Here is a 26,182-nt window from a genome sequence, read left to right as displayed (position 1 = left end):
ACCCCTGGTATAGACGATAATATCCTTGGGATGTGTCTTCATGATATTATATTAGGTTTATGCGAAGTCCAAGTGCTTATCTGTGAATAGGCTCCTAGCCCGAGCACGATAAGATGAGGTAGAAAATGATATTAAAGAAAAAATTATCAATTAAAAGAGGTAATGTAATTGAAGAAACATCGAAGAATAAAACGTGACAAAATTACAGAAACTGAGTTATAGACTATTTAGTATGGTGTTAAAAACAAACGGGGACAAGAAATGAAAAGGAAGGCATTATAAAAATGAGAATAATAAAGCTCCATTAAAACGTCATTAAAAATAATGGTCTGAATATTGGAGAATGTAACAGAATGGTACTGACCAGTGTAAACAGAATACATGAGAACGATAACGTGGTACTGGCGTATACTTTAAATGGTATCGTTAGAAACAAAGGAAGAATGATGTGAAATTTCGATTTCTGCCTTGTAGAAACAAAAGGTGTAATATAACGAGTAAGAAAAGGAGTATAATATCTAAAAGATACTGAGGAAAGCGGGATGAGGAAAATTTAGCTAAAAAAATTCGTGAGAAAATAGATGGCGAGAAGAAATCGATGGTAAGAAGAAAATATTTTTTTAATTATTACATTTAATTTTAAAAAAGCAAGCAGACTGATACAAGATAAAATATCCGAAGAAACAGAGTGAAAACAAAATAAATAAAACTTATAGACATTGGAGGCGTCTATAATAAGGTTAGCTAAGGGATAACCAGTGGCTACTGTGAATAATTCACAAAGCTACAATGCTAAGGTGTAACCTGCAGCTTTACTATAAAAACGCAGTCAAGGGTAAAAGATAGAGAATAAGGACAATAGGAGAGACCAAGTTGGATTCAAGGCATAAGCGAAAGAGCTGATATTTAAACTTCGATACAGTATGTGATTTAAATTTATCTATAGGTACTGGTCAGAAGAGTAGTTCGCGAAGTATAATATTCTTCATTATATATTGAACCGCAGGTGAAAGTATGGAGCATAGATTTAAAAGTCAGAACTATGAGGAATGTTGCAATATTGCACTGTATGACTGTACAGTAGCAAGATATATGAAATGTGATTTGACTACCTTTCACAACTTAAAACTGGAAAGTAAAATCAGGATAAAGAGAGCAGCAATCCCATTCATCAGAATGCACTTCCTCAACATTGAGCTGACCACCCCCCAGATAATTATAGGTACAATGCAAAACAGATAAATTAATATTGAGACATAAAAAAGGAAGAATGCAGTGGCCTAAAATGAAGCCATAGAGATCGAATATTAACTGAAGCGCTTATATTTTGACACTATAAAAGAATCAGCCGAAGTTTTCTTAGGTGGGAAGTAATCTGAACATTACATTTCAAGAATCTTAACGAAACGATTTTCACATAGCTAAAGGGTGTAAAGACACGTAATGTCACCCGATGTATCATTTCAAATGATAGTGAAGTGAGATGTTTAAAATAAAAAAAAGAGATGTATAATATTTTATGACAATTTGTTATTAATATTATCGAATAAACAGACCTCGTTGAAATGTCGAGAAAAAGTTTTGGTTTTTATTTTTATCTACTCTGGAAAACGAGTAGATAAAATTTAATCGAATACCCACATTTTTGATCTCCAGAAATTTAGTTGCTGCAACAAAAATGGATGCTTTAAGAATGAATCGTAGAGGTATTTTCTCATTTCTTAATTGAAGTGCTGGTGTATTGAATCTTTACTAGATAGCGGAGGTATGCTAAATTCTGCGTGGTGTGAGTGGTGTTCGCATTAAGACTAACATGACGCATGCAAACAGACAAATTCTTAGGTGTGTATAACAGTGATTTCCACAAATTTTAAATGTTTAAGCAGTATTAAAAGGCCAGTCACATAATAAACTGAATAAGAAAAACTCCATAGCACTTTTTAAAATACAAAATAAGAAGAGTATTAACAGTTATACATTAATGGCAAAAAATTTTATTTTCACACACGTGCGGCAAAATATCTGTCCATATCTACCTTTTCATATACGTAGTTCAGAATTTCAATTAACTAAATCTAATTTCGCTAGTAATGAAACAAGCGCTTTTTAGAAATATATGACTTAATCACTTTTACAAAAATTGTGGTTCTCCTGAAGAACAAGCTGGCATATGTACGAACTTAGATTTAAATACAGAATATCAGTTTAATGTCCATCTGTATAGTTTGTGGTAGTTACACCCTCCTGCAGCTGCCCAGTCTAATCTGTAAACAGAAAGCGTTTGGCTTCTAATCGAATGATTTATCTCCGCCCCTCTACCTGAATCTCTTAACCTTTTTTCTGTCCTTACCGGAAAAAGGACTGTAGACTGGTGGCTTTCAACGTAACGCATCGCTCCAGTCCCTCCCCACTTCTCTTTCCCTCTCCCTGCTACATCCATGACCTCGGCATAAATCCAACCTAATACACTTCTGCGGAGCCGAACATCACTGGAGCAGCATTCATGTGGGGATCTTAATATTGGGTGTCACCGAATCGTTTGGATCAGAAAGTGATGTTTCAGATCCTGTCTGCCAACTAATCTCAGCCGCACTCGTAGGATGTGGCTTTAACTCAAGTTCGATTGTTGACCTTTCACAACCGGTACGCCTCTCACCGGCAGGCAAGGAAACGCAGTGCTTTTCCCGCGCCTGCATTGCTACTCCAAGTTCAGGGTTACCGAGACTCGGCGAGTGAGCGGTTGGACATACGGCGACAATTATCGTTCATATTGTCGCCACCTAAGCGAAAGAGAGGATAACGTGCGAGCCTGTGTTTACGAATACGGCAATCACTTTTTTACGAATTCAATAATCTGCTTTAGTCCATCTAGCGAATGGACTCTCCCAAACATCACACGTTGGAGACGAGACCTGTTTCTCGTAAGATGTGTGTTCGCGTTTAAGAAACTACCGTGTTCTCCACTGTTTATTTCTTCATATGCAATTAACACTAATTTGTGCAATGTCTGGTAGATGTCTAAGTGATTACTTTCGTACTTCACCGTACTCATCCTCTCCCTATGGTGTATTAAAATTCGACTATCAACTAACGATTATTGCAACTTTGTGTGGATGTTTGAAGTTCTCATGTCTGTAGCTCAATTCCCACGTAAGTTATGACTGCGTAGTTGTCTTGATATTTAGAGTTTTCCTCCAGCAGCCTGAGATTCCAGCGTGTAGCTCGGATTTATGTTCTTTATTATTTGTTAATATTATTATTCTTAGTTTCTGCAATCGAACTCCTCAAAGTTAAGATTTAAATAATTTCCATACTTACAATATTACGATTTTAAAGTATATATTTGGCAATATCATCACCTGATTTTTTTATTGTTCTTACCAATGAAACAGCATATGAATTAACTGGTATGTTCAAAATGCATATTCTGCATCCGATTTAATAGTATAGGGGACGATTTGGAAGGTAGCTTATCTTTATTACATAACAGGCAAACAAGTGTTTGAGGTAGTTCACCTCCAAAGAGGGTCGACGCCGACCCACAAGCTAACATAATAGTCTAAAGATTCCCTGTTGTTTCCGTGCACGTGGTTTCGTAGTGTGATGGCAATTAAATATGCCGGGTGCTGCCATGGAGAAAGTGAACGTAGCAGAAGAGGATGGGGAAAATGCAATGCAAAACACACTCGTTTTTGATATTTGAAGTAAAAAGTGATTAAGAATTAGACGTTTTTCTTTTTTGATTGTTCTTTTAAAACAACTTGCATTTGTGAAATGAGACTCCTTAAATTCCGTTATCTACTGGGGAAAATGTGGAATGGGGGTTGAGTAATGTTACGTGGGGGTGGGTATGAAGGTAACATGTTACTTACAGTTACATGAAATTGATGGAGTTATTTGTCTGGGTGATGCTATAAGGCTCGAGCGAATATAGCATTCGCACTGCTGTCTTCAAACGATTCTGGAGCGAGGAAAAAAAGGATATATCAAAAGAAAACTTAAAAAAAAAAAAAATCCTTACACTTGCCACAATTTCTTTCTTTAGTTTAGAAATTTCCCGAAGCAATGAAATCATTGTACTCGTTTAAAACAGTCCACGTAGAATAGAAACTTATAAGCAAGATTTTAATCTTAAAAAAAAAAAAAAAAAAAAAACATTAGAATATTAATTTCATGTGTATTTCTTCCCATTCTATTAGCGCCACTACAACTGATTTGTGCACTGAAATAAATACATCAGATAACTCATACAGAATATTTAATAGATTTATGCAATATTTAAAATTGTAAATTTGTTACCATTCAACATATTTTAAATTATTAAATAAATGTTCTATTATATTAACTTTTATGTTATTATACGAAAAAGACAAAGCATTCGTTTATTTTATGACTCATCGCTTATAAAGTGTCTTGTGTTTGCTTGAAAATTGACTGAATGAAATAAAAGTAAACATATATTAACTAATTTAAATCTTATGTTATTTTAATTAAATTAAGAACTCTTAATTTTTATTATTTTTTAATTCTAGTGGATATGCAGAGTGCAGTGCTTTCTTAGAGATCTGTTTCTAGAAAGAGAAAGTTGTAATTTCGCTATTCTGGGCCATCATTTTGTTATAAAACATCTGAGATATCATGTTATTAAAATTTCTGCTTGATGGAATTTTCTTTAGCTGACATTTGTTAGCCTCAAGACTGCTCCTTAATTGGCGTAGAATTTATGAAACGAAATGTGTGGAAGACATTCGAACCAGTAGGGAAAAAAAAACTTTAAAATGCTTGTCTGCATAGGTGCTCGTTAGAATGCAGTTTCATTGATTACGCACTAGCGAGCAACAAATACAAAATCAACGCAAATATTATTCGATTCATCTAAACAAACAAGGTCTGCAGAAAATATATAGCAGAAAATACAAAACAACGCTCTCGTTTTCAGTATATATAAAAACTTATAACCATATTTTTATAATAACCGTATAAAAAAGCGTATATCACACATCGAATAAAAAACCTGTTGAACCACATCTATTCAACAGACTTCAAAAAACCAGCCAATTGTTTAATGTTAGCCATTGAGTCAGCACTGCAGCCTTGGGAGAGATGGAAGAAGAATGAAAACAGTTTATCTGTTTTCTTTCTGGATAGAGAGGATGTATCGAGGAACGAAAAAAAAAATACTTGTTTGGAGCAAACTATTGGAGGAAATAATTGGTGTGTCAGGTTAAATAACGTGCAAGTGACGCGCAGAGCTCTCTCTCCAGTTGATCGCTCATCACGACAGGCAAATTTTCTTCCGCTTAGGTTGTTCCGTAGCGGAATCATTGTACTGAAGCTGTATATGACAAGCATTCGTGTTTTAGCCGTTTCGAGATAATTCAACCATAACAGATTGAAATTTTTGATTTTAAATCCTATCAGGATAGCATTAGGGGCGGGTAGTATTTGACACCACCAACATTCCCAGATACACAACAACTGCTGGTAGTGAAAACTTTCCTTTTGGAACATTTCTTCCAAAGTGAAAAGTTTTTTTTTCTCTTCTAGCAGTCAATGTAACGATTTGGATAAAAAAAAAAATAGCTTACTTGCTAACAAACAAAGTAATTTGTTAATCTTTCACTACTTTGGATATTTTAAAAAGTCATGTTTCTTTGAATTACGTATGCCCCAGTAGCACAATAAGCACCGATGAATGATCAGTTTCCTGTCGTAGTGAAGCTACTTTCAAGGCAATTAATTTAAATTGAGAAATATTATCGGATAGATAAACAAAGAAGAATTGTGGTTAGTCTGTTGCACACTACACTACACTAATCTTACTGAGATCGAACTTATCTTAATTCTACCTAATGCTGAACACTAATGCTAAAATCGTGAGGTGGGAACGTGCTGAGATCTTAAACGTAATGGCATTAAAACAGTTTCTTAAAGGCACTTCACAAGCATCACTGTTCCTCTGAAATATAAATCCTTCTCTAAATGACAGCTTGCCTGCTTATCAAAATGTGTTTCTATACTCACATCACCTTTGCTTAAAACACTTTGAGATCTCCTTTGCGGAGATCTCAAAGTGTTTGTTAACGATCTATTCTTTTATTCTCACGTGGTCATGCCACAGATGCTGGAAAAACATTGTTACGAAAATGGTTTCGAAAATAACGATATTTTCTTTTTATTCGATTTCTGAAACAAACATTAACACTTTATCAATTCACACTGTATTGAAGGACCATAATCCTTGCAAGTTCTCATTAACGTTTTCTGCTTCTTTATTGCAATTACACCATTGGAAGTTTGCCATTTGGAATAAAGCCAGAAGTTCAGCATTTTTAATTATTCTTATTGAAAAATCTACTAAGATTTTTCAATTATTTTTCACTATTTTAAAATTGTACCTGTAAGCAGCGGGATCGTCAAATAGTTTTTATTCTAATACGTACTTGATTCAAATTGCTATTTTATTTTTTCGCTCGTGAAAATCAAAACCCACAGGCATATTAATTATTTGTTAATATTTTGATAAAGTTTATCAAATATTCAACGATGTTTTGAAAGAAGCTGTTTTCCTTAAGATATAGATTTTAAAAAAAAATATTATGAGACTATAAAAAATATCAACAGTGGAATCGAGTGGAACGTTGAACTCTGTAGTATCGACGAACAACCATCGCTAATTACGGCCCATTAGATGGACACAGTTCTGTACAATCGATCGACTGTTTGCACGAGGTAAACAACTGCCCCTTTCATCAATTACTTGAGCATAAAACGTATTATTACTGTGGATCCAGTCTTCATAGTGATTGGAAGTTGTGTGATTCAGATACAGTCAGCCTTCTCTTGGCTTAAAAGTTTCTTTTCACAAAGCGATGATATGTAACTATTGCTGAACTTTAATTATACAAATTTTCTTTTGTATGCAAGCGATTACGATTGCTGATCAATATTCATATCGCATTGATAGTATTGAAGGATATGGTTTAGTTTACGGCAGCTAAGGCCATAACCATGTGTATAGAATATCAGTCAGCTGAATGTTCTCAAACCGGTTTATCTGTTATGTGAAAGAAAAAAATAAGTATAATTTCTGGTATTGTTTTTTTTTAAATAATAGTTTAACAAATATATTAAAATGCCATATAATAATAATAAAAAGGATCTAAAGATCACAACTCTCTCGTGCCTACGATGTTTTGCCTGAGGAATATTACTAATTGTCTTTGCTTGTTTTATATTTTTACTTAATTGACTTCTATTATACTTCATTATGTACCTCTTCTATATGTTCTGTTAATAAGTTTGTTAAATACACATGTACTAACGTTCATGTTTTGTGAGTCCATTTGTCTACGTCCTATAGTTTATAATTTCCTTACATCTGTGATCACAGATGTAAGGCAAGTGGTTAAATCTGTTTGTATCTTTGTGTATTTTTAATAATCTTTTAAGGATTTGTGTTACATTAAGTAATGTTTATCATAATTATTTTTTCTTAGTTACACTCCTAGCAAACAACTGAAACTACATTATGCTTACTTTTTTGGTAAGACCTCTGTTGTCGAGATGTTTCCCTGGTGGGAAGATCCCTTCCCTCTTCATGTTCTAAGTTCAAAAAGTTAAACTAGTAACGATAAACTCATCACGTACGACTTGAGAGATCCGCGCTTTGGTGACAATGGCAATAGAAACTTTAAAATTTAAAAGCGTAGCCGAATACAAAAGATAATTGTAGAATTAAATTAATGAATGATGTATGCGTGATTATAAAGTGAAAAGAGAATTATCGACTTCGGACAACTGCAGATTTTATTTTGGATTCTCGCTAGCAATCAAATGGAGATATACGCCAAACTTCAGAGATCTTGATGATCAGCAGATAATCTACAGGAATATTAGAACGCAATTGCTTCGTCCGATAGCGGTCCTTTTCGTTGAGAGAACAGCTGAGTTATCGACTTGAGAGAATAATCTCCATCTCTACAAGCTGAGCTGAAGTAGATTATGTAAAAGGCAATACAATCAGGCTACTAGAAGTTGAGTTCCTCAGACTGATAAGTTTGCATCAAGTAGCCACAGAATGTTTTTTTTTTTAAATTTCGACTCTTCAGGGCTAAGTTTCCGTCTCCACTACCGATTCTCTTGTTAGGAACAAGGAACAAACTTATTAAAAAGCCAGTGCGCGTGTACATTAGTGTCGGTTGATTTTTGCTTTGGATGACCTCTACAGGGATATCCAAACAGATGACATTCATTCTAACGTCTGGTATATAGAAGAGCGGGGACATTAAATGTCACACAGCTCAACCAGAATGCAACACAGACAAAATCATAACCCACAGAAGAAAAAAAAAAGAATTTGATGTACTAGATATGAATAAAAATTACAGTTGATAGAAAGATCTTTTTCCGAACTATCGTGAATTTTCTTTTTTTAGCGAGAAAAGGAATATTCAGGACCCGTCATTGATTACTTTAATCAATAATGATCTTCTTTTGATGTAAGTGAATTCCTTTTTTGATGTAAGTGAATTACTTAAGTCAATGCTTTTTTGTCAAAATAAATTCCCTAATGCATGTAACAAGTAACCCTAAGAAAGAATTGACTGTGTATTCGCATGCTACCAACTTTTCTTGTAAGTTAATGATTTTTACGAGTCGTAGTCAGTGGTGTTCCCAGAAAATTTCATTTTAAGGATGTTGACGCACAGTTCAGCGACTGTATAATAGACATAACGTGGGGTGAGGCGTACCAAGGAATGTTGGCGCCTGAAGCAAAAACAATAAGCCCATCCTTTAAATTACAATACTGAAAATGTTTCCTTGCTTTTGGCACCTCCTTTTTTTTTGATGTTTAAAGCGATTTACTTCTCCTTCTCATCCTCTCCTTGCTCATTCGTTAATGATTGCATAATAATATTTTAAATCATTGTGTGCAATGAGTGGATGTGATATATTCCACTGGGCGCTGTTTACTTAACTGGCTCCAATCGCAGAATAATTTAAATGTTAAAATATTAATACACACACACAATAATTAAAATAAATATGCAGAAGAACCTAATGGTTTGGGATGCACATCCGAAATCCTTTTCAACCACTCCACTTTCAAGAAGTGCAAAGTGGTAAGCTTTAAGCTTCATGCGATGTGCTATTTGACAGTTTTTCAAAGTATGTGTTTAACAATAATTTTTGACTATGAGCCGCCGTAGCTCAATGGATACAGACAAAGCCCTTTGGTCGGAAAGATCTGGGTCCGATTCCCGTCCGTAACGTGGGGAACCTTTATCTGGTCTCTTTCGAGGAAAGATGAGTTAACCGGTCTCATACGGAGATGGGGGATTTTTCTTCCCCCAGAGCAGGCAAACCAGTCCAGTGAACACACACAGATTACATTCAGGAATACTTAAGAAACAGTTCCTCCCAGCCATAGGCCTGATTCGTCAGCTATGCCGGTCTCGAGCACGGATAAAGTATACGGAACGCTTCATTCTCGCATTACTCACTTATAAAATCACAGAACATAATTTCCACTCTCGGCAAATATCGTCAACAAATGTTTTTATGTGTTTGTTTGCTGCCCGAGTTCCGAAGTTAGTTACAATATAATATTAATTTAATGTAATAAAATAAAGCACACATAAAGAACTTAATTACATCAATAGCATAAATGTTATAATCAAATGTGTATTTTTCTGTTAAATTCATAATATTTGTGAACCTACCTACGCTCTTAGATTTGGACTATATTTTCATAAAAAAAATATTAACTTTAGTTAAAATAATCAATATGAAGTTAAAAAAATCATCCTATATATATACAGGGTGTTCGGGATAAATTTGACATATTTATAATTAATTATATTTTTCCGTAAGTTACATGTATTAACACACACTTCTCTTCATTTAAAAGTTTGGACCCTTCTTCATTCATATACAAGATGTCAGAAAGGATGGATAGCTGGAACCCACCTGAATCATGGAAGAGAATAACTTGTATCATGATGATTCGTGCCCGCCATCAAAATAAGGATATTACGACTGCTGCCCAATGCTCCCTGAATACAGTAAAAACAATCAGGCATGAACTAGAGACTTGCAATGGTGACTACGAGGATGTAGCAAGAAGAAAGATCCCTAGCAGACGATCTGATTGCGTTCGTACAGCAGAATTCCTCGCAAATCTGCAGGAACAGGTGTTGAAGAACCCTGGCATTGGAATTCGGGCTTTGTTCGTGGAGTTGCTAACTGTAGTCAAGCCCTGGATAACAAGGGTAGCCAATGGTAGGCCGTATGTATGGCAGCAGGATTCGGCCCCTTGCCACACCTCTGGGAAAAGTCAAAAATGGTTGTCTGAAAATTTCTACGACTTCACCAGTCCAAATGTTTGGCCTCCAAACTCCCCAGACCTTAACCCCATGGATTATTTTGTATGGGGCGCAGTTGAAAAAGACACCAATCGCACTTCCAGTAATACAAAAGCCCAGTTAATGGATAAAATTAAAACAGTTTTTGCGGCCCTTCCCAGGGAGACTGTAGCATCAGCTTGTTCGAGGTTCCGAAGCAGAATTGAAGCTGTGATCGATGCTAATGGTGGTTATTTTGAGTAAATCTTGTTGATAGTATTGTAATTAACTCTGCCTGTAATGTTTTTTTGTCAATTCATTAAATTTAATAGATACAAAGAAGATTTTCTTTTTCCTTACGAAACTGTCAAATTTATCCCGAACACCCTGTATATATATATCTATATATATATATATATATAGATAGATAGATAGGGTATCACGAATAATTTATTTATTTATTTTTTTTTTTTATGTCTCAGATGAATTGCATACATAGTTGCTGTAGTAATTATATATATATAATATTTATAACGCATTACAAGTGTGTATAACAGATACTGCAAGTTAGTAATTTTCTTCCTCGAAGCTTAGCTGAGCTTATCTGGGGAAGATAATAGATGACAGAGGGTGATGGTTTCATGGTTGTGTTCCTATACTGGTCACAAGCCAGGTGTTGATTTTACTGTTTGTTGGTACGTGCTTGGAAGGCTTCGACTGCTATTACAGTTTAACTTTTTCTTTTCTTTTTTTCTTTTTTTTTATGCAAATAGGGTTGGGATTTATACATGGTGTGTTTGTTTCTTTGTGTTCGTGTAGTGATAGTTTTTGAGGGGGGGGGGTTGTCATAGGTTTGTGTGTGTGTGTGTGTGTGTGTGTGTGTGTGTGTGTGTGTGTGTGTGTGTGTGTGTGTGTGTGTGTGTGTGTGTGCATGCATGTGTGATTGGGGAAAGAGAAACAGGAATTGCTCTAATTTTCATTCTCGCTATAATATTTATATAGTGCCTGAATAATAATAATAATAATAATAATATAGGAAAAATGTTTTAACTTACTACCAAAAATAGAAGATAGAACACCGCCATTTGGTATTCTATTTGCTTATTTCTCCAAATTAATTTTTCAAGTCACTTATGTTGCATTGATATATTTCGAGATACTTAAGATATCTATTGTCAGGAAATAATGAAGGGCGAATGGTGTATGTGATTTGACGAAGTTTTTTTTTTCTTCTTACTCCAAGCTTGTTAGCGTAACGTCTTTACGTCCTTATCGTTCATTCCCTCAGGGACACCGATTCCTCACCAATTGGAGAAGTTATCGGGTTGGTTTATCGTCTAAGTAGCTAATTGACACTCAAGTTAACTGTTTGCCTCGCTACTTTCGATACAGAACAGTTATCTTTAGATTTTGCATTGGAAGCACTTATATAACAGAAATACCTAGGTGGCTGAATTTAAACTCAGGACGGAGAGAGAAGGAAAATAAAGCCTGAGGAACCATGTATGTTATTTTCTTGATGACTTTTTTTTTTTTTTTTTTGCATTAAGTTCTGACTCTTGTGCAGTTCCATTTTCTATATGAAGTGAATATTAACGTTAAGTGTGATTGACTGCTCGGTAAACAAGAAAAATAAATGAGTTTCTTTGCACGAATAATGGTGTTTATTATATTCAAATATTGTCACGGTGTAACCCCGAGATTCATAGAAAAGAGGAAAAACTTAAATCTCTCTTTGTCTTATGGGAATAAATATATCCTAGGACTTAAAGATTCAAAATAAATTACTATAGTAGATGGAAAGCAAAAAAAAAAAAAAACCTGTCAGTGTAATTACGCTGAAAAATGTTTTTTTTTTATTATTTAAAATGAATTTTAAAGGTGAATTTAATTTGTACTTAATTTCACACACTACATTTGTAACAGCAAATTCTGAATTTCAGTTCCTAAGAGCTCTTATCATTTGTAACTGAATAATATTACCGGGCTGCCACAAAAGGAAATTCGTTCGAATCTTGTAAATAAGCAACTCACTTTGTTGCTTCTAGTGCCGGAACTATAACCAACCCCTCATAAATGACCAACTTGGCATTGCTTTTTAGCACTCCTTTTCTTCAAACTCAGCATGGGTTTCCATCACTTCCCATCCTCCCTTCTTTGTGTTCTGTCTTCTATAAATGAATAAACTTTGTGAACTGCATAAAGTAGTTTCGATTTTGGTGTCTAGCATTTCCCATCAATAAAACGTAAGTTGTTAGCAACTACTAGACTTCGGATGTCATATTTCTAACTCCGTAGCCAAGAGAACTGAACAGATTACTGCGAGTGGCAAAATTCACCACAGGTTGTAATTCTGTGCCAGCATAGCTTATATTTTTTTTTTGCCACAGGCGACTTGTCGTTTGGATCTGTGGCATCAGTGGGCCACTATATTAGCACATGCTGCTTCTTATCATTGGAGGAGACCACGTGCTCATTCTGAAGCCTGAGGATGCAATTATGATTACCCAGTAATCATTCACGAATGCTTTCATTCCTTTTTTTTAATTCATTTGTATAGAAGTCAGACGCTGTGTCTATCAGATCTATTTCCATGTGCGAGATATACTAGATAAAGCAACAAAGAAAAAAACAAAACTTTACTGCTAATCTATTATTTCATTCCAATAGTGTTGTGCGTTCAGGTTAGCATTGTATTTCTCTTTTCATTTCTTTCTTTCAGTCATGCGCAATTCCACCTAAGAGAGGTCAGACCTATTGTGCATTAATACAGTTGGTAGACTAAGGGTTGGACAATTCGGAGACCATGCTCTGGACGATCTTCAAATATGGAATATTTTTCAAACACCATATCAGTCCTTCAATAACAGAGTGGTGGGCACATAGTACGAGGAAAATATTTTTCGCCTAAAGACATTGACAAAAATTCATTCCCGAGTGGAGTTTGGTAAGGTAATTATTTATTTAATAAGTAGCAGTTGTTGCATCCTGTTCTAAAATTTATCCAATTAAGGCACTTGCAGGCAAATAAAGCACGCCTTAGTAAAAAAACATACATGCAGCCTATGGTGTCAGTCTGCAACGTTGGTCACTTTGAGCCTAAGTTAATATTATTCATAAAGTTGTAGAAAAATGAACCTACAGAGGATCACCATTAAGAATTCAGTGTAGGGGATGCTTCACTCATCCTATTTTTTTATTTTATTATATTTTTTTAATGGAATTCTGACTGAGCACCTGCAAACCTATAGTACTTTAGTAGGGTAGTTGGTCGAAGATTTTATTATATTTTATTATTTTAAGATGTTTTTAATTTTTATAAAATCTGGAAAAACGAAGCACTTACCTTTTAAAAAAGAGCAACGGTCTCGCGCAGGAGAATGAAATTCATCTTACACCAGGGATTAATATCCATGCCTATTGGAAATCGAACCCGCAGTGTTAATGGGAAAGCGGTACGTTAACCACTCGGCCAACCGGGCTAGAAAAATTGAATAATTTAATGAATATTTTTATTAATGAAAATAACAATAAAAATCAATGTGTGCATGGTATAATGGTAATGTTCTAATAAACAAATAATATTTAAAATCGTTTAAGCGTTGCTGGCAAGTGCTCTAAACGTGGACGATTATTCAAAATGGAGGAAAAAGTTACATTCAGGGTGTTCCAACAAATTAAAATATTACACAAATAACACATGAGTAAAGACCAAATGGTTTCGCATAAACCTTTGCAGATTATATTTTATCACCCACTGCAAATTCTTCAATATATAATTTTTCTGATGTAGCGATATTCCCAAGAATTTGTTCTGGGTGATGAACATATCATTAACACATCACATGATAGATTTTAAAGAAATTTCTGTATCTTAATTATACTGTAAGTATTAACTTTAAATCTGGTAGTTTATATCAGGCAATTATGTCTTTATAATACTGAAGAAAAAAAAAGACTAAGTAAACATTGGATTAGTCTTGGGTGATAAAGTTCACCATTTCAGAAAGGTTGATATCCTTTTCCAGGGAAGAAAAATCCTTATACTTGTTTACATCATAAAAGCATAAAATAATATTAAAATAAAATTTAAATAAATAAAATGTATGCACATCATAAAAGTTAACTCCCTAACAACAGAAAATTTTGGATATATCTTGAAAGAGGATTAAGACCGTTTATTGATTAAAAAAATTGACGCTAAAACCTGCTCATCTTTCACTAAGACAGCAAATGTAACTAAATGCTTATATCTTAATTTTCGATTCCTATTTCAAGTACTAGGAGATACGTATTCATTATTCGTCTTGCACTGCATTAATTCGAAATAACGTAGTGTCTCAAAGTAGCCAATGGGTTTCTTTCAAAGGAACATGAGCAATCTGAACGATCCCAGTTCAAAACCTGTTTTGGATAGGAGAAAACGTTTATAAAGACTTTTCAACTGAACGTTAGTTAGCCGATCCACACAGAGATGGCAGGCGTTTTTCACGCCGAGAAACTTGCAAAGTTTCAACTATCAAAATAAGCAAGCCGGAAATCCCCTTCCCCACAGTGACATACTACTGGCCTCTATAGTCATACGATATCTACCAATAATTGTCCGGACACCGCTGTTATTCGAAGTAATGGAAAATTCCAAGTTTGTTAATAACATAAAAACCGGCGTACAGATAGTAGGAAGCAGTATTTCATCGTATCATATGAATACAGGTGGTATGGCAACATAACGTGAACTCAGTGACTTCCAGGTGTCACCGTGGGCTGTCACGTTGGTGGAATGTCCATACGTGCCATTGCCGCTCAACTGGAGCATGCAAATTTAACGATTGGCGATGTGATCAACAAATGAAGACGTTCTGGCATCACTAGTGCAGGAAAACATCGTCAAAAAACAGAGATATGAGGGTGTTAAAACTGGTGGTACACAAAAACCGGCTAGAATAGTGATGAGTTCCAGAGCACCAGTAACACAATACTGTATGAAAAGAACTCCATTTACTGGGTTTTCACGGAAGAGCAGCGACACACAAGCCAAACATCACAACGAACAAGGCGGCTTGTCTGGTCTGGTGCAAAGAACGTGTGAACTGGACAATTGACCAGTCCACACGTTCGGGAACTGGTCAATTGTTTTCCACGAAAAGAACTTGGAAAACAGGAGCGATGAATCAAGGTTCACCTATTTCCAGTCTGACTGCAGGGCGTGAGTGTTGAGGCAGCCTGGTAAACGCTTGTTACCACAGTGTGTTGTACCCACAGTAAAGTTTGCTAGGTGGAGTAATGGTGTAGGATGCAATCAGCTGGTTCGAACCACTGGTCGTTTTCCATGGCTCCATGAAGGCAGGTCAGTACGTTGATATTCTAGATCAAGGCTGTCTAATCTTAGGTAATCCGAGGGCCGCATTAAGAAAACCAAATTATCCTAGGACCGCATCACAATGCGTATCTAGTAATTTGCCGAGTATCAGAGACACAATCGCGAAAGCCGAACAAACGACAGCACTAATTGCGCGCTCACGTTTCCCCGTGAGCGCCCGGAGTATGCATGTTGGAGCAAAAGTGTAACAACGCTTCTTTGACACATCTAATATTTGAAAATGACGTATATGGTGAAGTAAAAACACCAAAGAAAATTACCAACATCGAGATTATTGATTAGTGATATAATTACAATTTTAATACGTACTCGATTCAAATAGTTGTTTTATTTTTTCGCTCGTGAAAATCAAAACCCACAAGCAGGTCGCACAAAATCGCACCACGGGCAGTGCTTTGGACAGCCCTGTTCTAGATAAGCAAGTACTGCCTACACTTTGGAGTATTTATGGAATGTACCCGTGTTACTATCAAGACAACAATGCCCGGTGCACAAAGCTGTTATGGAATGGTATGAAGAGATGGGTGTTAAACGACTGCCCCAGCCGAAGCAGTGTCCTGATCTTAATCCCATCGAACACCTGTGGGAAGAATTGTAGTGGCGATTGAGGTCCAGAGCAGCACGTCTTCGATCGGTCGCTGACCTCAGTGCTACTTTGATGGAGGAAGGGAGACAAATTCCACCTGATGTCTTCCGCACATTGGTGGAAAGCCTTCCTCAAAGGGTGCGGGAGGTGATGAAAGCCAAAAGGTAGACATATCCGATATTAGGGTCCGCCCGCTGTTATCAATTGTAAATTGCTCAAGTGTCCGGACACTTATTGGTAGATAGTGTAGATGCTTTTTTTAAAGGCTGGATGAAGCTTACTGGCTAGAGCTACTTTATTTGTAAGCTTCCTATAATAGTACACAATGTTGAAACAATCATATGTGTAACCTAAGAGCAACAGCTCATCCAGGTTACGATATGCATAAAGTTACAAAGATGTATGCAAGACATTTTCATTCTATAGACAATTACATATTATAATAATATGTAATTTACATATTACATATTATTATAATATAATTACATAATAAAATCACAGGAGACATGCTAATATGTACAGAGAAAGTTGCATAACAATTAATTGGGAACAAAATAAAACAAAGCAGTTAAATAGTATTTAAATTTTTACGTTTTACAATGAGACTGGATCTTTGAATACAAATATGCTAAAAACCAATAATTTATACAGATTAGTTTCATTTCTTATTGTTAAAGGTAGTGTGTTGAATACTTTTGGCGCTAAATAAGTATAATGTTTGTGTATTGCTCTTCTTTATTTGCTTTTGGAACTATATATTTTTGGCCCTTATTTCTACTAAGGAAAGCATCTTGTTTGATATTTACGTATTCATTGTCTTGTTTTATGAATAATAGTACCCTATAGACGTATAAGTGTGTAAGGGGTAGTATGTTTAGCATGATATATTTATTACACATTGCAGTATCCTTATATTTGTTTCTAGTTCAGATTTTAATTATTTTATTCTGAGTCGAGACTAAAGGTTTCAAGAGGAGTGCGATAGATTCCTCCCCAACTTAATGTACCATATTGTAGTGTGCTTTGAATCCAGGCATAATATTATATTTTTAGCATATTTAAATTTAAGAATCTGTTTAGGTAGTAAAGTCTGTTTAACATAATCCTTACTTTATTTATGACATCGGAAATATGCGGTTTCCAGCTTAAATTACTATCAATTTTTAATCCCAAGTAAGTTATTACACTGAGTTTTTCTATTTTCTCGCAGTTGCAATTTGAATTTGTCCTGCCATTCCAATCATGCAAAATTAATTGTGCAGTGAAGTTCATTTTGCCAGTTGTATTTCGCAAGTGAATATTTATGTATTTAGTTTTTGAGACATTCAGACTAAGTTTGTTTGACTGGAACCAATTTGTTACTTTCAAAAGATCAGCATTCACGATGGTTGTCATTTGTTCGGCTGTGTCACTAAAGAAAATGAGTACTGTATCATCTGCAAAAGTATTTATTTTACTGTTTAATTTAAGACTGCAGAAGTCATTGATATAAATATTTAATAAAATTGGTCCCAAGACAGATCCTTTGGGTACACCACAGTCTACCTGTTTTGGAGTTGCTATATCTGTTGTTTATTTTTACAATTTGTGATCTGGCATTTAAGTAATTTAGAACCAGTTTAGGGCAGTACCTTCAGCAGCGACTGCAAATCTTACATATAAGATTGGATTGTGTATATTCCCATTCACATTATCCCATTTTATTCTTGACAACTTAGTACGATTACATTAAAATTTGATTCAGCTCTTTACGTTAAAAGAAGAACATACTTTGTCGATAAAAACTGATTTACACGATGATCATCAAATTCTTTAGTTAACTTCTCATCTCTTTTAAATTTGAACCATTACATCAAAAATACAGTTCTGATAATTATGTTTTTCAGGACAATATTTAAATGAACTCTGCCGAAGGGAAGTGATTTCACAAATATTTTAACTGCAGCCGACAGCAACTTTCGAACCGTTGGTGGCTGCCACCGAGGCTATCTAAAAATATCTGGAGTATCTCTCAACCAAAATAACAATGGATTAAATATACTGATGAGAAGAATATTTGTGTTAGTTACAACCCTTGCACGAAGGATTCGATAACACTCGCATAACTAATTCAGATTGCTTTCATTATCTCCTCGCACTACCTGTCCCAGCTGAAACATAGAACGAGGTTACGCCTCTGGGTAATGGTAACTTGTTGAAGCGATACGAAGAGTTTCCTTGACTTTGCCAGAACGTTCTCATTTCTATCCGACTTTATATATTCCTCTTGACTTGCGCTGCGGTTATTTTAATAGATAAAGCAATCATCTCGCTTTGAGAAGCGCAGTCGAATTTGAGTAAATAACATCACGGAAGAACTGGACACATGTAAGACGACGCACAGATTTCTAATTGCTACAGAGTTTCCTCTTATTCTCCGCTACACAAAGGGATACGGAATTCTAGGGGAAATTACATTCAAGAAATTAATACTGCTACATTTTCAACAGGGAGAGCTAATAATTCATCCCACCCTCTCTGTCTCCACCAAAAGGGAAAATAATTTGTTTAGTTCTTACGTTTTCAACTGTATAAAGATGAGGTGGTATGTTTTAAAGATGTGTTCAAGAGGTTCCACTGTCCTACTTCCACCAACATCGTGAGAAAATTCGGGTTCCAAAAATGATGAAATTCAGTAAAGTTACGAAAGAATAAAACATGTAGGAAGAAAGAGAAAATAAAAGTTTTTATAATTGCTGGCCTGATTGGCCGAGTGGTTAGCGTATCCGCTCTCCGGCCTGGTTCGAATCCCGCAATGGGCTTGGATGCTTGTGATTGTCTGTGAAGGTGGTGGTGAGCGGTATATGGCGCTGGTATAGCTGCGGTTCATTATAGTTGGTGGATTGGGGATGATGGAGATAGAGAGCTGTAGAGTAGATGTCCTCACTCGATGAATCTTTCGACTCCCTGGAGGTGTCAAGTAATAATAATAAAAAGTTTCTCGACCAAAGCATGAGGAAAATAATTAAAACTTGAATTCATAATACACATTTAAAAAGTAGTGTTTACCATGGAAACAAGATTAGCCAAAAATCGGAGTTAATACTGAAAGCATTTATATAAAATTCTATTCTTATGAACAAAACAGTGCTCGGATTATTTTTCAGTCGATCCTCGTACATGTTTACATTCTCCTTCCTGTAGAGTTGGTCCTGAAATGTTTGAAATCGAATTCTACTTTTTTCTTACCGATTTTATTCTGCAGCAAAGTTAGATATAAGCAGATCACAAATCACAATATAATTGGGAATCCTCTCTCTCTCTCTCTCTTGGCAAATAACTAAAATAAAATATATACAATGTGAAGTTACTTTTTTTTAATCAACCTAATGATTTAGATGTCTCAGCGTACTCCACATAAATGTTGCTCCTTTTGCTAACTTAAAATAGTTATAATTTGTGGGCCGAAGGCTCGTAAATGCTGATTATACTGGCTAGCCGAATGTACAAGGCGTCTTCAAGCGTGCTTAAATTTAGTTTCACTATCCCGACAGTTGTTTGGAAATGCTACTTCTCATCAGGAACCAGGTAAAAACTTAGGGGGCAAAAACTCTTTCGATATCATAGGAAACACATCGGTTACATGAAAATTCATCGAAAAGGCAATTTAATCGAAAAAACAATTCACCTAAAATTTTAAATTTTCGATAATGTTATGATAAAAGTAATCCATTTAGAACAAAAACTGAACCATTCAAACAGCTTCTTGTACCAACAACTTCTACTAATTCCACAAAGTCAGAGAGTTATTGTAATACATAATTTGGACACGCTATTTCTTTGTTGCCCCGAATATAGCTGAACTAAAAACTGGAAGGGTTCGACATTTTCTTGTAAAAGTTTCAAATAGCGAATCTGAGTAAAATTCATCCCATAATAATTGCTGTATTGAAGTCGCATATTACTACTAGCAACAATAATAATAATAATGGAGCCTGCGTAGTTCACGCAGGCTCCATTATTATTATGTTTACTTAGTATTATTAGTTTACTTTCCAAGTAAACGAAGCCGTTTAGTTGGAAAGACCTGGGTAGTTGGAATCCCATTTACGACGCGCATAATTTTTATCAGTCCTGTTCAGCTAAAGGTAAATTAGCAGGCATAATACGGAGATGGCTTTTCCTCCCGGAAACAGGCAAATCAGTCCCATGAACAGACAGGAAGCAGTTATCGGGCAAGAAAGACTATAAGAAACCAGAGGGTTCTATATTTTTTCCCTATTAAAGTAGCATTGCTTTCTCACCTGCACGGTTCAGTTTTTGTTCTAAATGGATCAATTTTCTCATAACATTTTCGAAAATTTAAAATTTTCGGTGAACTGTTTTTTCGATGAATTACATTTTCGACAAATTGTCCTTCGATGAATTGTTTATTCAATGAATTGCCTTTTCGATGAACTCTCCGGATACTAACACATCATAACTGAAGCCTATATTTCAGTAATTATAAGATTTCATGTTATGAACATTTATATGGGAGAGTATTTCATCATAATGAAGGAAATGACATCTCGATTACTATCGAGCGATCACGCATGTCTGCTGCAATATTTGCTTGTCAACGTGTACTCAGGTCGCTATCGCCTCTTTATGATTTACGTAATTTCAAATAGGGACAAACTGACGACTATTTTTTTTTTTTTATCACAGGTTCATACGTTGTGTGGACAACTGTTCGGATGAATTTCAAATACTTGTCAGAGCTCCACCCCTTTTCTCCTTGCATTATTTATAAATAACCAATCAATTAACATCTTTGAATTAATGAATTCCACATCAAATAACCCAAATTCATTATCAGGCTTAAAAATAATTTTCAGAAGATGCGCTATAACTATGCATGCATGCAAGTTCTAATGTATCTCTGAACTACTGGGAAAATAGAAACAATATCGCTTAATAAGTAGCTATTCATGCCTTCTGCCCTATTTTAAATGAAAAAATATGACCCAGAAGTAATTAAAGCCTAACCACAATTTCTGCGATTTGTAATTCGGCAACTCCGACTACAGCCGTTCTTAAGTTAAAAATAAGTATTGGAACGTGAGTGGTTACGGTTGACTATCCCTAGCTATCGAAAAAGCTCGATCTTATTAGCTCGTATCAGAATTTCCCGATCTTCCGACACAAAAATTGTTGAGTGGGACTTGCTTCGTACATCTCTCCCATCGTCACCTTTCCGCTTTCGTAAATGGATGGCATGAGCAAGTTCATCACTTACTTGTACACACGAGAAATAAATATTTAGATTAGGTCCGCTAGTAGCGGGAGATGGTTTTCTTGGACAACAGCCATATCTTGAAGTATTTTCGTGTCCTCCGAATCTAATAAAATTTCATTAAATACAAATATAGCTTATGCAATCTTGGCAAGTAATTAAACTCTAATTAATAAAGTGCCTTAAAATGATATTTATTTAGATTCAGTGCTTTTTTTTCTTTTCTTACAATAACACACATTTCAGTGGCATTAGATTTCTCTAATAGCTTCTTGTACCTTATTGTCACGGGTTGAAAAAAAATGTACGCTTGGTTTTATGCTTCCTCAACATAAACACTCCACTTGATATCGTGAGCTTTAGCGTAATGGCGTTCGAGGGCAACAATCGCTTCAAAATCTCTTGCAGTTCTTTCTCGCTGCAAGTTCAATGCAGAATAACTCTTCGCCTTTCAGGTGCATTTCACTTAAAGCATCTACTGAAGAACGATCCTTCTTGGACTAGACAGAAAGGTCTACAATACAATAAAGCCAAACTTCCAGTTCAACAATGCTCGTATGAACAAGGTAGGAATCATCAAGAATAAGTAATTATTTTACGAAAAAAAAAAAACTTTTTCTACTAGTTAAAGTGTTTGGGAACTTGACTGATGAACATTACTGACGTGTTCATAAAGCAGACTTTTTCGTAATCTTTAACATGCAACACCATTTCGATACTGTATCCTTTTGAATATCAGTCGCTAGTTATAGCGAAGGAGAAAATCCAGCGATAGATGTTGGTGGATTGGCAATAAAATCTCGGAAGTTTTCTCAAGATAAATTTCACTGGAAAGCCTCTTGAGAAAGCCTTGCCACTGCACTTAAGCTTAACGATCAGGAGAATCGCTAGAGAGTGGCCTAAAGGAAAAAGAGCAGGTTAGACACGTCAGGATACCCACTAAGGTCAAGTGATTTCTTGAGCGAAAAACGGAGAATGCGAAAAATACGAACAAAATTTTCTTCACTAGTTGACAAGAAGTATAAAGTCAAGTGTCATTTGCTGTTCCCGAACCCATTTGTCTTGCTTAGATGCTTACTTTATGTACAGAGAACTAGGCAAAGGACGTATCACTGGTTATCCGTATTTTTATGATAAGGATCATTATAAAACTAACAAAATTATCTAACAAATCTAATTCGTAACTTATTTTTTGTACAGAGGGATATGTGTAAGAGAATTTGTCTAAAGGAATTCCAGCTGTGTGCACATGTTTATAATTCTATTGTCATAGGGAGCGAAATCCCAGTATTTATGTATTGTTGATTTATTTTTCGATTATATCCAAGAATCTTAGATTATTTCATGCATGGGACCTGGGTATAATAGATTGATAACATTTCGTGGGTGGAACACACACATAAAACAGCACAATGAAATAACACTACTTTACGTTATATAATTAACGTAAGGTGGCGCTACGATTGCCTGGGCAAGTTATAAATCAGTATCAAAAACTTAATGTTTACTTTAGCCACTAGTTTTTATTATTCATTAACAGAAAATAAGTAAATTTTATTAGAATATAGTTTATTCAAAATATTTTAATTATAAAGTGGTCAATCACTCAAGTTCTAGAAGGGCAAGGTTTTTATTATAGGACTAATCTTATGTCCTACCTTGGTATATAAATAATTTCCACACTTTTACAGAAATGTCTTCGTTAGCTTTTTTTGTTGTTGTTTTTTAACTTAAGCATAAAGTGTTGATATTCTGTACTGGTAGAAAGCTAACTGGACCATATATGGCAGTTATTTTACTTCTGTATTTATAGTTCGCCCGCCGATTTGAGGTCCCTCGACGCTTCTGCGCATGTCAGAAAAGGAGAATCCATTCCGATGATTGGGTAATCAGTCTGTCTTCTGGGATGTAATAATAAACAAACTGAGTTTGTTTATTATTGCAGGTCGGAAAATTTAGCTTTTCTTTTACGAACGTTGCTGTTTTTAAAGTGTAACTATTTTGCTTGTATAACAGTTGGAAAAATGTACGTAGAGTGTTAATGCGTGCAAATACTGCGTTCTACATAATGTCACTTCGCTCCATGATAAGTTTTCTTTTCTTCTGGGACTTTTTAAAACAAAATCCGATTTCATTAAGTATTTTCCTTAAAGTTTCTCTTTTCCAAGGAAAATTAATTTTTTCTTTAAGCACAGGAATCAATTTCGGAACAGTTGGCACTCTTTTCTCGACCACGTAAAATTCGTGAATACCTCTTCTTATAACGTCTACATCAAAATCATTCAAAGCTACGGTTTCGATGGTTTTCTTTCTCTGGCGCTTTTTTTTTTAGATTTAAATTTTGGCTTACCTTCACCTTTTGATTCCCTACGAATTCTTTTAACAGTCGACCTCGATACGCCCGCAATTGCACTTGCACGTTTTATTACTTGAGAAAGGACAACAAGAAGACGGCCTTCTGACGATTCTTTTTCGCAGAATGTCAGCACATTATTCAATATTCTTTTGCCAGAGCTACTGAAACGTGTAACAATATAACTTGTTGACTGTACTGGATCCATCATACAAATTAATAATAAAAAAATAATGCAAAAAGAGAACAACAAAAATCAAGCTAGTACTAGTACAGCGACAGACAAGAAAGCACGTGATTTCGCATGTTGGCGACCAATTCGTACATCCTTCATTTCTTTCTCCCCTTCAACATGAATCGACTATTCTTGGCCAAGCCAAGAAGGGATCTAGAAATGGTGGGCGAACTATATCTGAGGCGCACTTCGTTCGATGCAAGGCTGAATAGGTTCTCCTTGAGCACAGGCAACAAGGAGACAAAATAACGAAGATTATACGTAACTTGTCACGTGAACAAGCCAACAGCGTAGTAAAAGTAAATGCTCAGTAATTTTTCCCCGGTAGATTATTAAATGACATCACCAATTAAAAAAAAAAGCACTATTACTTATTTTCAAAAATTGAGTTCTGCCATCCCGCTCTCTCCTGTAGATATAGCTTAAAACGAATCTCATTACTTCTTTGAGTATGCACTGAAAGAAGACTTGTGTGCTTCCTGATCTTACTTCGCACGGAACTTGGAAAGTTTTGTTCACGGTGAAATGCAATCGAGGGGGGGGGGGATAATAAAACAAAACAAAAACGGTCTATTATCGTTCTTACACTTCATTTCCCATGCTGCACCCCACTGACGTAGACAAACTCCTGTCGTTCTATCAGGGCAAAAAAAAAAATAATAATAAATAAATAAATAATAATAATAAAAAAAATAATAAATATATATATTATTCTTGTTGAGAGGCTTATACGCTGGTTAAACATGATAACTAATATTTAAGGAATTGACAGCGTATACTAGAAATATAGATTAAATAAACTTTAATATATACCTTCCGATATTTCGGCGAACGTCACGTTGCCATCTTCTTGGGAACTTACTACACAGACACGTGCACACAAGTACTAATAACAGCAAATGAGACTGAAGCTAGGAAGCTAGCGTTTCCTAAAGTCCTGATGGTGCCCCCTGGCGGGCTATATTGGTAGTTCTTGGCCTTTGGGCTGAAGTTCTTCTGATAACAGTTTCCCAAATTTGGGGCAGTTTCATGCATCCAAATTTGTTGAGGTTTGGCATGTTCCTAAGGGCCGAGGCTGATTCCATGAATAGTCTTTCATACTTGAACTTGCTGCGGTGTATTACTGTGGCTTTCTTCCATCTTATTCTGTGGCGAGTATCCAGAGCGTGGTCTGCAAGCCCAGAGTGGCTGTACTGGTAAAATCGGATGTAATCCTTGTGTTCTGAGATTCTGATATTTGCTGTCCTGCCTGTTTGGCCAAAGTAGGACAGTTTACAGCTGCAAGGGACCTGGTATACACCAGGTAGGTCTAGGGGAAGTGGTTGGTCTTTGGTGGAGCGGATAAGGGTTGCCAGTTTTCTATGTGGTCTGTAACAGGTGGTCAAGTCGTGTTTTTTTAGGATTTTATTGATTTTTTCAGAGGTGCCTCTGATGTAGGGGATAGTGATAGATTTAGAGTAATCTTTTTTGTGAAGGGGAGGGGGGGGTGGGTTGTGGATAACTGGGTTAAGTATTTTTTGGATTTTTTGGAGGGGGTAGCCGTTGGCTGAGAAAGTGTCACGGATGTGATTTAGTTCAGTGGTTAGGGCTTGATCATTAGAACAGATTATTTTTGCCCTGTTGAATAATGTTTTAATCACTCCATATTGTTGTGAGGGGGGGGGATTGTTGGTGAATGTATCTGTCTGTATGGGTGGGTTTTCTATAAACTGAGAAAATCAAGGTTCCATTAGGTTGGCGGGTGACTAGTGTGTCTAGGAAGGGGAGGTTATTGTTTTCCTCTTTTTCCAGGGTGAATTTGATTCTAGGGTGTTGGTTGTTCAAGTGTGTTAGGAAGGAGAGGAGTGAATCCGGGCCATGTGGCCAAATAGCGAAAACATCATCAACGTAGCGAAGCCATATGGTAGGTTTTTGTGGGGCTGAGTTTAAGGCTTTCTCTTCAAACATCTCCATGAAGAAGTTGGCCAAGGGTGGGGAAAGTGGTGAACATGGCTGTCCCATCTTTCTACAGCGCAGCAGCATCAC

General features: G+C 35.7%; 1 long non-coding RNA gene across 6 annotated transcripts in view; it reads right to left on the bottom strand.

The window, feature by feature from the left end:
* The window catches only part of LOC150094407 (uncharacterized), an 849,964-nt gene that overhangs the window by 620,972 nt on the left and 202,810 nt on the right, over positions 1–26,182 (bottom strand). For all 6 annotated transcript variants that reach the window (XR_016550250.1, XR_016550249.1, XR_016550254.1 and 3 more), the window contains exon 4: positions 13,693–13,827. This is a non-coding gene — a long non-coding RNA (uncharacterized LOC150094407). The remainder of the gene's footprint in view (positions 1–13,692; positions 13,828–26,182) is intronic.

This window comes from Typopeltis vanoorti, chromosome 22, assembly GCF_054136105.1.
Source record: "Typopeltis vanoorti isolate ZY-2024b chromosome 22, IOZ_Tvanoo_1.0, whole genome shotgun sequence".
Taxonomy (NCBI): Eukaryota; Metazoa; Arthropoda; class Arachnida; order Uropygi; family Thelyphonidae; genus Typopeltis; species Typopeltis vanoorti.
The sequence above is the reverse complement of the archived record's forward strand: the minus strand, read 5'-3'. Positions and strand labels throughout refer to the sequence as shown.